The 12,436-nt window shown below is 35.9% G+C and overlaps 1 protein-coding gene across 1 annotated transcript in view; it reads right to left on the bottom strand.

Annotated features, from left to right (window-relative positions):
- MNT (MAX network transcriptional repressor) overlaps window positions 1-12,436 on the bottom strand; it is a 107,146-nt gene that overhangs the window by 93,193 nt on the left and 1,517 nt on the right. The window contains exons 3-4 of the mRNA XM_068910374.1: window positions 10,880-10,971; window positions 6,270-6,339 (exon numbers count right to left, since the gene is read on the bottom strand). The gene's annotated coding sequence lies outside the window, so the exon portion shown is untranslated. The remainder of the gene's footprint in view (window positions 1-6,269; window positions 6,340-10,879; window positions 10,972-12,436) is intronic.

Below are 12,436 nucleotides of genomic sequence, written 5' to 3' on the forward strand. Positions count from 1 at the left end.
GAATTAACCTACTTTTGTAGTTTTTTTCTCACTTTTCTTAATAGCCCTAAAATTATACAAAGAGTAACATAATACGAACCTCTCTATGGTTTAAAGGAGGAAGAAATTAGATATTCATAAAGAGAGGAATGTTAAACTAGTAAAGTTGCTGCCTTAACATTAAAACTATTCTTCTTCCAGTTGGAGACCTCATTTTCCTGGATCCAGGCTGGAGAAGATAACAAGAAACTCTTATTACTTTTCAGGGAGGCGTTATCAGCATGACCATCACCATCTTTGACTATCTTTGAGAAGTGCTTACTTCGCTTTACTTGGCAAACTTCTATCAGTAAAATTACTGCCAATCTTTGTAAGAATTTGTAGGTGAGTCAGGAATCCACACACCAACCACAAACACTCCCAGCCACTGAACACTCCAGAAGCCACTTCCTGCCTAGCAGCATGCCCTCACTTTGGCAACCATCATGCCAATTGCCTCTGCAGTCATACCAGCGCTCTCTGTTGTAAAGTGAGGACAAAAAGACATTGGAGTAAATTTTGCTTTTAGTGGACCCACTAACTTTTCTGTATTTCCATCATCTTCGGAAAGGCACATCCCATGAAATATATTGCTCTTGGTAGCGCTTTCTCTTCCCTGCTGAACTACAGAGCCCTTACCGATCATAGCTTATATAGAGAGACTTCTGCTTATTTGACCCCATTCCTCCATTCTGGCCTTACAGCCACGCATGGCTTCACGTTGTTCCCCTTTATGTCTCATAGCTCACAGACACACTGGGCTTCTAATACTAAAAACATTTTAAAAATCCAGTGATCTTAGTTGATTTTCAGTTTCAGGTGTCCAAATGTCAGGCTGCAAGAAGCTCTCTTGCAGTCTCTGACTCTATATCTCCCGGAGACTGAGCTGCCAAGTTATTAGGTAACAGCTCATTGGCACAGAGATCCTTCCAACACATTCAGCTGGCTCAGCTCTTTTTGATCTGAAACTGCTATCCGTTTATCTGACTGGCGATGCATCCCCTAGGCAAGGACCCACAGTATTTTTCAATCTTCAGCTGGTAAAGGGCTGCTGATCAAGTACTATTGCCATTTCCAAGCTTGACATTTAGCACTGTTGGTGTTTTATTTCTCCCATCTCATGTGTCAGTGGAATACATGTTGCTGTTCGCTAACAGGCTTTGAAGACTTGCAACCGTGGACAATGACAATAGTAATTGTGGGGCAGGGGAGCTGTTATAAAACCTCAACATTTGGCATTATTTTAGTAAAGCGTATGGCCCTTTTCCTGTCATTTAGTTGTCACTGCTCATATTGACCCAAGTGGGAGTTGAGTGCGGTTAAGCCCTGGCAGCTCACAAAAGCCCATGAGCTGTCGCTCCTTAGGACCTTTTCAGGTTAGTCCCAATACTGCCCACTCTGTTTTAGTCCCTGCCACAAACTCAGCATCATTTCTTCTTTCTGATACTCGTTGCAGACACCGCAATGTCTGCAGTTAGTAACTTGTGTACAACTAAATTTTAGTTCCCTTTAAAAGGTTGTGGTTCTTTAACTGGTCTGGCAATCCAAGAATAACTCTGTACGCTCTAATACATACACTACTGTAGGTTATGACAGATAATGCTATCGAGGTCTTTTCCTAGAGTATAGGGATTAACTCACTTCATTAAAATGTACACATTCTAAATAGCATAATGCTGTACTACTTTAGGACAACTATTTAAGCGAGCCAAAAGATACTATGGTCTGTAGGAACTAGAATGATCCCTAGCTGTCCTCTTATCTTTCTGTATTCAGATATTTATCATCTTTTTAGATTAGCACATAGATATCACAGCACTAAGCACTTTTGAAAAACCTAAAATAGGCTGCATTAGCTTAAATTTCTAAGTAGTAAAGAAACTCAAGGGGAGAGAAACATAATTAACTTGGAGCATGGAAAGATTCTTTTGTGGGAAAAATACCCTGAACTAAAAAAGATAGTTTGTACAAAGTACCTAACAGTGAACATGCAACAGCCTAGCAGGTTATACCTTCTTAAGACTGATGTCTTAGGTTCAAGCTGAAAAGGTGTTTGCTTTATTTTCCCTTGAACATTTGTTCTGTCTCATTTAAGACTTATCTGATTTTTGGACAAGAAAATGTGATCATCCCAGTTTTCAGTGCTTGGTCTTTTTCTTTCAAATTAAAATAAAAGCTATGTTGCTGGGACTGCCTGCAGGTATTTCTCTACATGTAAAGAACGTTAAAGGTGTGCTGGGTTTCTAGCACACAGAGCCCAGTTCTGCTCACATTAAAATGAAAGGTTAAAACTTCCTCATTGTCAATAGACAGGCAAGGTAGTAGACTGAGAGGCAGAATGCCGTAGAAGGAGAACAGGCCCTCTGAAATTCAAATGACTTTTCCTAAATGATTCAAGTTTTTTCCACACAATTACTTTCTCTTTTCACCTCACTGAAGTAACTCTTCACAGTTTCTGCACTGCTTAACTTCTTTCCGTCTGCTTCTGCAACAGCCTCTGTGACAAATGATTGAGGCAGTTTTATATGTTCTTGCTTCAGAATCAAGCTCTTAGAGAGCTATTTACCAGCTGCGTAAATGCCTGTTCCTTCAAATGTGTAGGTGGCTGCACAAAGGTGAATTTTACACAACTGACTGTTGATCTATAATAGCTGAAAATGTTGAAGTCCAGATTCCCATACCAGTTGTTTCTGTCGTATCATAATTCAATTTCTTTTCAACAGCCTTATCAAACTTAATTATTCTGTCATAATATGCAAATTGGTTGCCCCGCACAAACACTGAATTCACTTTTTTTTAATTAAGGTTTTGTTACCAACTCAGTAAGGAAAAAAGGTATTTCTTTCTGTTGTGCTATGTATCATGTGCCTGATGAATTCTTAGCCTCCACCTACGCTGATCTTAAAAACTCTTTTGAACAAAAAGACAGAGTCCTAAGAAACATTGTTAACAGGAGAAACAACTTAACAACCCCAAATTCTTTTTTATGTAATTCTCAGTCTCTGCTGACTTGTCAGGATCTTTGGCTGTTTTACATTCTTCTGAACAAACCCTTAAAAGGGGTAAACTGTTTGCTTGTTTGTTTTTGAAACAGAAAGTTGAGAGTAGCTCTGTAAATATAACATTTCAGAAGAGTACTACAGATTGGATGTGTTAGATATCTTTCACATCAATAAATCTTGTGCTTTATCAGTACATTAGAAACCTTAGGAGGGACTTTGTATCGTCTTGTGCTGTACAATGACAAAAACGTTCTAACTTAGTAGATCTTTCATGGAGCCTGTTTAATAACGAAAAAGCTGCCATACAAGATAAAGAAATGAATACAGATAACACAGCAAAGCCTGAAAACAGGGATATAGAAAATCTTCAGGCCAAAGTGAAATCTACTGGGATGCTGTAAATGAACCCAAGAGTTCATTCCCCCTTTTTCAAGAACTAGTGAACCTGTCTCAATTAGAATTTCTTCTCAATTCCAGATGTGAACTGTTGTTATTTATTAAAGCAATCCCTAACCAAGGGATTTCAGTATGCATTAAAACATTAACAAATTAAACCTCCCAATTGTAATTTTTGTAATTTTAGTCTCACTTCTTGTTTCCAAGTAAAGTTGTATATCAATTACTGGATAAAGGAATGTAAAATAATGGGTTAACACCCTAGAAATCAGTGTTCTGTTATCTGTAGAGGTCAGTCTCCCTATTTCTCTCAATCTATTGAATTATGAAACTATGCAATAGAATGTACTACTACCTATCTATGATCTTAGCTATTTCAGTGTAGCTGTAAGGGAAACCATTGGAAGTTTTGCCTGCATAACTTATGTCAGGATTGGATGCTAATTTTCACCTTCAGACAAAGTTCTACCCCCTTTTTTCATACAGAGCTCTTAAAGCCATAGGGCTCAGTCTTTCTAAATATTTTTAGGTAACATACATTAACCTAATGAAATTTGCTTAGAGCTTCTTATCTGGAATGAATGCAAAAAATATAATAGAGATGCAGGGACAATTCATCCTTTATTGGAATCCAAGGCATTTTTAATGACATATGTTTTCTAACCTGGCCTAAAAACATTACACCCTGAAATTTATATTTTTCTAATGACATATATAGATATAATAAGTCAATGAGGGCACTAAATTAGGCTTAGAACAAACAACAGTAATACAACCAATGCCTGAGAAAGCACTTGAGCCAGTAGAGTATGAATTCACTTTGACTTTCTGCTATAATACTTGAATTACAGATCAATTAGATAATGATTAATTCTCTCACAGTCACCTAGAGTTTTGCTACTGATTTTGAAAGAACTTGTTTCCAGTGCGCGTTAATATCATTTTTGTAGTGACATCTATTAAAACCAGATAGAAAAAAAATCATAAACATCAATTAATAAAGCAAGCATTTCTAAATGTTTGAAAAAGTTTTCAAAAGAGGTTAAATGATTTGCCTAAAAGAATATGAGATACTGAGAGAACAAAGCACAGAACAACATGACATTATATCAATATTAATCATTTGTAACATTTCCAAATATGAACATGTGTCCTCTTCCTACTATTTTTTTTATTCAGTATTCAGAATTTTAGTCTCATAATTAGTTTCTTATTCGTATACAACAGAATGAAGTCATTTTATTGCCTCTGTCACAAGTTTTGACCCTGAACTTCCACACGGGTAAGGTACGCTCAGGTTTACACTTGACATAAATAAATCTAAAAAGCCTAGTAAAATTGACATTTACTGAAAGAAGTCCAAAGCACCTTTTTGTCTAAATCCTGAGACCATAAATGATGCACCAAGAAAGTGAACTTCACTTTCTTCACAATACTATTAAATCACGATCCCATTTTCAATAAATTCAGACAATTTATGCAACTAGTAAAATCCTTCTCCTTTATCTAGATTTTCAAATTGAGATGAATGCAACTTAAAGCCTTTTTTATTGTTCCTTCACCTCAGTTTGTTCTTTGGTAAGAATGCTGGGAAACATGTCCAGAGGACAACGGAGATACAATAAACATAGGCTAGTAATTCCCCTTGTTGCCTTAGGAGAAACATTTTTCTAATAGACTTCAACTTTTTTTTATCCCTATCTCAGTTTCTCCCAGGCGGCCAACTTGAATCACCTCCATAGCCTTTTGATTTGTAATAAGCCCTTATATTCTTATTTCTCATCGTAGTAGTACAGCATCCCAAGAGTAGAGCAAACACTCTTCCCCACTTTCTTGTCGCTCTATGTATTTCCTGTTTGACAAAAGTTTAAAAGTCTCAGATTTTTTCTTCCATTTACAATTTTCAGTGCATTTACTAGAAAATACCTACTATGACAGCCGGTGTCCTTAAGCGGTCCTTCTTCAGCACCCATTTTAGATAACAGAATATTAATCAGAGCCGTTCTCCAGAGGAAAAACAGTAGCAAAAAGGCAAGCTAAGGCTACTACTATTTCCTTATGAGATACACAATGAAGAATAGCAGAATTCCATCGAAGCATTTAATTTGTAGCTAGCATAATACTGAATCACAGCACAGCTAATGAGTATAATTGCATTCAGAAAGTTTCATTTTAAGAATGTGTCAAACATGTAATTTGATTAGGGCGTGTGAATATCTGTCCATGGGTTGTGCACGGTAAATTCTTAGGTATGTGAATCACAAGGTATTATGAGCCACCTACCTCCCGGTAGACAGGAATCTGCAATATTCCTATGAAGGCTGATTAGAATGAAAAACTGTCCACCTAGGCCGTTTTTTTTTTAAGTTGACAGCAATCTCAGAGCACATATATTTCAGTTCCTAAACCTTCCAGTTAAGCCAATAACATTCATGATTGATGGAGAAAACTTACATAAATGTCTGAGGGAGAAGAGTTAGGAATTTTCTCATCTAAAAGAGAGTTTGAGTTTGCTTGTTACACTAAATATTCTAAAATTTTTAAAATGAAGTCTGTTTTGTCAAAGCCATAGCTTCTGTTTTTTTGTGAAATGTTGCTGATTCTAATAGGGTAATAGATTATCAGTTTATTAAAGTTTGGAATAGGTGCATTAGTTAAATGGATTGCATGTCAGGAAAAGGGCATTCATTTTCCCTTCATTTTTAGGGGGTAAATATTTGTGTTCAGGAAGATAATTTTGCTGAGAAGACATGCAGGATTAAAAGTTTTCCTTCAAGTAGCTACTGACCAGTTTCCTACATATCTTAGCCTATATATTATAAATCTCCTCTGTTACCTTGTCAATAACATCACCTGCAAGTTGAGCATCCTTTTGAAGAAGCAACTCAGTCTCCAAGGCAGCTCAGCTTACTGTTGCTTCTGACTAGAACAATAAGACGTTTTGTCAACAATATATGCAATGATTACAAAAAGTCAACTACTGTTGATACGTTTCCTTTAGAGCAGCCACAAGTTAGCTTACCTATCTCTTACCACAACTAAAAATATTAAAATAGAAGCAAAATATCCTTGAGACAACTGTTTTTATTTTAACTTTTTTCACTTCTCATATCTAGAATGAAAATTACGTTATGAGTAACGTCTGTCTCTAACTTTCCTGGATCAACTAAAGAAAGATACTTGTAACGTTAAAGTTGTGTTTAAAATGATGCAGTACCCTCAGGGCAGAGACCGTATTTCCATACTGTTTTACAGTATCTTGAGGAACAGATTTCTACCTCAAAAGCAGAGCTTTAAAAGAGTTTCTAGTGATTCTGCAATAACAAACCAAAATATATGGCTGAAAGTAATTTAGAAGAAAGAAACTCTTAACTTAAAAGCAATTTCAGATTTCTGTGGGTTATATGTAAAGAAATAAAGTTGTAAAAGTATGAAAAATAACATGAGAACATCTTTTAATATTAGGTTAGGTGCAATGAAACAACCCTTTGCTGTATGATGATCATATAAAATGCAAGCAATGTCATTTAATGTTGCCAGTAGTGCTTTATTATTTCAAGAGAAAAGGAATATAGTGAAATGAATTTAGAAGGGGTTATGGAGAGTGGCAGCAGTAATAATATACATGTTTGCACATTACTATAATTAACAACACAGGTTACAAATTTTAAAAAGCAACATATTTGCTTTATTTTTAACAACGTTTCTGACTCAGGAGTGATTCCATTGATGCACTCAGCAGAAAAGTATATCCCAGTCTGCTCTTTAAATCTGAACCCACTAAAAGGAGAAACACTATGACCAAAGGTAAACACTTTAATAGGAAAAAGGCCTTTAAAAAACTCTAGAAGGCAGTTTAATCCAAATCTGGAATAACTATGGATTAAGAATGCATTGCTTATTAGTATGTGCTCCCCTCCTTTAATACTAGTACCGATATGCTTTGGACTCTCGTTCTCTCCAGCACTTATGCTTAGTCTAAGGTGTTACAGTTGCTATTTTTACTTTGACACACAAGTTTGTGGAGCACCCTTGTATCATTCCTTCTAACAGTTTGCACACTTGTTTTCTTTCATTTCGTTCTAAAGTGTGATTGCTAAATGTACAGCTGTGAATGGAAAAAGGGAAAGTGAAGTACAATAAAGGCTTGTACTTGAACTAAGTTGAATTTTGCTTACTTTCAGTTGCAATAATATACACAGTAGACTGATGAATGAATTATCTGCTTTAAAATAGCTGCATGTGCATTTGCAGCAGTCTTCTATGCAAATCGGATACTTATGCACACAAGTTATTCTGATTAGGTAAAGGAGTCTATGATGACCTAATGTGCATGTTCAGCTATAGCATACCTCTACATTAGCATGATAACTGTGTGTGTCTTTTGTATGCAAAAGGGCATGCCCAATTTGATTGAAAATCAGATTGTTTATTATCTCCATACTGCTTTACTATACTTTTAATTGGAATTTACAAGTTACTGACAGAGCCTTAACTTTAACTCATAAAACCATTCTCAAGGTATAAGGAACAATTTTCTGAAAACATGAAATAAAAGTTTTTAAATTAGTATACATATTCTTTAAATAAATTTAATTTTCATATCATTTTTATAACTTTGGAAATGGAAAACATCTTCATGTATGACAATAAATGCCTGCAATCAATACCATAACATTAACAACTTTGACAAAGTCATTAGATCCAAAACTTGTTCTCCTAGCATCACAAAAAAAAGATACTTTCAATATCTCACTGTACTGGGACAAAAGGAGGTTGAACTTCCGACACAGCCGAATTTGATAATACCCTTGCTAATATGCAAAAGAAACAGTAGATAAATTGTGACTCAACAAGAGAAACAGACTTACAGCTGTCGATAAAGCTGTACTTCAAAGGTGAACAATAAAGTTTATATAAGGTCCTCTGTCAGAGTACAGTCAGTAAAATAAAACCGATAAGCTGATGAAATGCTGCTTGCACCTGGACCTTCACCCTTTGGCTCTAGGAAAAGCAGTTGCTGAACTAACATGTGCCTTTAAAAAAGGGAACCCCTTCAAAACAATATCCATAGCAATATAGACTACTCAAGCAAGGTGAAGACAGACAGACAGTCATTGTAGCTAGTATAAACTATTTATAACTATGCATGATGACCAGTTTTGTTAATAACCAATATGGAATAGATATATGGATGTGAACTAGTAGTAGGAATGGAAAATTTGTTGAAAATTCTATCACTTCACATTATTAACTTGAAAAAGAACCCACTTCAGTAAAAAATTCTACTGATGGCTGAAGACCTTGCATAAGGCCAGGACTCTCAATACTGAAATACATTAGAGCTCGGATTTGTTTATCTGCTCGTCTTTTTAATGCTATTAAGAAACATTGGGTAGAAAGGGATACAGTCACACATTGTCCTCTTGCTTATGTTGATAATACATAGCACAGGCCACATTTGTGCTGGAAGTAGGATTTCTAAAATCTGAATATACACTAACAAATGAATCTGAATACTTTTGCACTATGCTTTGTACTGGGAACATAAAATTTTCCCACAATTAGTATTTTGTCTATAGCAAAAAGAGTCATTTTCTCACTGTCTTTATTAAGATAAATCCCAAGTGATGTGGGAAGTCAGAAACGCAATTACAGAAACTTTTGCATATAGTTCCACCTATAAAAACAATACAGTGGAAAAATTTGCAGTTTCAGAAACAAGCCTTGCTTGAACCACCAGGTCATTATTTACTAGGGAACAAAAAGATGAAAAAACACTCACTTCATGTACTCGCTTCAAAATATTCCAATGACAGGGTTAATGACACAGGTAGACATGCCCATTGACTCATTAAATTGAATGGCAAGACACAGCTAAAAGTTAATTTTCCTTTACTCTGTGCTTAGGCAACTAGTTATGACAACGTTTGTCTCATTTATTCCCAACCTAAAGCTCAGCTGATCTTTCAGTTCAAATTTGTTGAGGCACTTTTGTGCAGACTTGCCATTTTCCAAAGCTCTGTAGCTGTAACAGCTCATATTGTTTGTAGCTCTAGCCCTGGGATGGACTTGCAACAGGTAAATTAGTCCATTACAGTGCAATAGTCACTACAGATGTTTTGCTACACAAATATGTACATAGGTAGACTATTAACCACAACATTCACTCACAGACAATGTGCGAATAATCAATAAATACACTTCTTGGAGTTTAGGAGAAAGAACCCCTGCAGAAAGATGCTCCTCTATGTTTGATGTAACATTTTGAAATACGTAATCTCCAGTGTAATAGCTATGGCTGCGTACACTATCCAGTATGGTAAAAAATACACTGAAGAAGCGCTGCTCGCTCTGAGGCATGGCTGTGCAATTTGCAAACATTTACTTTAGGAATACCATGAAGAAAAATTTGAGGCTGGAATTGGAATGAGCTATGCTATTTGGATCTACATCCCAACTGAGGTTATCTGAGGGAATGTTTTAGTCTATTATCAAGATACACCGTAGCAATCAAGAAACATATTTGAATCCTGTTCTAAAATTTCTCACAGTTCAGCAGTGTTAGGAGTTGGGATTTTTTTTATCCCAACATCAGATGATGATACTATAAGGAAGTGAAAGAAAAAGTTTAATACCACATTATTTAAAAGAAGTGCAGCCTACATTGAGAACACATCACGAGGTTTAATATCCAACTCTTCCTCTCTTATTCCAAGAAGATCATTTAGACTTCTGGTGTCTCTGATACTCCCGCTACAGAAGGAGAATAAAATACCTACCTCATAAAAATGCTGGAGAAGTTCATTAATCTTTGTGAAATGGACTGAGATTCTTGGGTAAATGCTAACATTACCGGGAGTATGCATTCCAAAACATTTGATATACTGTTATAACTTTGAGAAATTCCAAAGCAGTGTTGCCTTTTAATCTTCCACATTCTTTGCAAACAAATGGAAATACAGCAAATATAATTTTGGCTTACCATTTAAAAATTGTATCCTAAATTACAATCTCTCTTTTTGCAGCTATCCAATTCACCAGTTGCAATTAATATAATGGACACTTCTAGAGAACTACAGGTCAGCTACCCTGCTCTCAGTTCCCCGAGAGACTATGGAGCAAATCCTCCCGGAGATCACGTTTAGGAACATGAAACGAGATGACTGGGAGCAGCCAGCACAGTTTACCAGGGCAAACTGTGCCTAACTAACCCGATATTCTGCAGTGAGATGACTGGCTCTACGGATAAGGGGACAGCACTGGACATCGCTTACCTTGACTTTAGCAACGCTTTTGACATGGTCTCCCACTGTATCATTATAGCCAAACTGCAGAGATACAGACTCGACAGACTTTACTAGATACTAGATTTTCGGATGTAAGCTACATGCACAAAAACATATCTGTGAACACTTTTATGTATAATTAGCTGGAATATGAAAAGGGCTAATATCCTTTACCTTAAAATAGGAGTGGAAGGTACTAAGCCACTTCCAGGCCTGTCCAGTTACAAACAGCACATCACAAAACTTGAGCCAGTGACTGTAGGCCCCTTAAAAGATAAGAAAATGTATTTAGCATGTTTAAAAATTAAAAATATAATTACCAAAGAACAATTTCAGAGGTTAAAACTGAACAATGGCTAATACCCTTTAAGATTTAGAATATGGAGAACATGCAGTAGTAACTTTCAGTCGGACATGTATTATTTTTCTATATAACTAAGTGGCACTAAGGATAATGCAGATTCATCATTTTGATCCACTGTGTTTTTCACATTGATTTTTCTCACTGATGTTTGTTTGCCTTAAATAGGAATCAGGCACGTATCTCTACCGCAGCAGTCAGCATGGGAGTTTACAAATAGTGGGTAGAAAATAAAAATGGTACAGTCTGATCCAATTCTCTTTCCTGGAAAGCATCGGAACATATTCTTGAAATGGTGGTATGGGACACTGACACACACTGCTCTGTTTCTGCTGTTTTTTTATTAACAAATTTCCATTCCACACAACAATAAAAAAAGCAACAGAAATATCAAAAACACTGAAAGAGAAAAGAAGGAGGAAGGGGAAGTTGACACAGGAATAAACTAGGGCTAACTGCAAGCAGAGAACTTCCCAACAATCAACACTGGAGATGCATCAGTTTACACTGGATCTCTGTTCGGCCTTGAGAGTCTAAACCACTTGGGCAAATATTTTATTTAAAATATAGAAGCCTGCGTCAAGTAACAGCGCACAGGACTGTCACAAAGACTGCCTTGATCTGCCTGCTATAGTGTAACTATGACAAAATTCTTGGAACAGCATCTTGCCGTTTAGGGACAAAATTTAAGTGTAAGTAAACAGGTATGCTTTCTGAATCAAAACGCCTATTAATCACACATTTTCATAACATAAACATTATTAATAAAAATCAGGGCTGCTGGCTTATTTCTGGATAGTAATGTTTTCACTCCTGTCTGCCCATCAAATGTTGCAGCGATTTACTAGCACATTAGACCCCAAAAATAAAATTTTGTGAATCAAAGAGTTTTATTCTTCTTTATAAATTTGGTCAGTAAAGGTACTCATAAGTGCAAATTATATTTCACATTCTATGAAACTAGTAGAGAAAGGCGTTGGTATAAAGGAGAATCAAGTTAAGTGAAAAGGAAGACATTAGAAGAGTAAACAACAAGAAGTTTTATTTAAATGTTTAAATTTCTTCAAATATCTAAAATGTTATTGAGTGTTAAAGATAAAAACAATATGACAATGTTGACTAAGTGCTGCTTTGACATCTAAATCACTTTTTTCATACTGGTAGGCTTATTCTGTAATTAAATCTTTCTTTGCAAGTAATGAAGCTCCATGTGGATGTGTGGATATGTGTGTGGATGTGTGGATATGTGCGCTTGACCATCGTTGTGCTACTGAGGTAGCACAGCTACTCAGCTGTAGTTAACTTTTTTTCTTGTGAAAATATTTTCATCTGAGAGTAGTGGAAGTATTTATAAAACGAGCTCTAAACAA

Source organism: Struthio camelus, chromosome 16 (assembly GCF_040807025.1).
Source record: "Struthio camelus isolate bStrCam1 chromosome 16, bStrCam1.hap1, whole genome shotgun sequence".
NCBI lineage: Eukaryota > Metazoa > Chordata > Aves > Struthioniformes > Struthionidae > Struthio > Struthio camelus.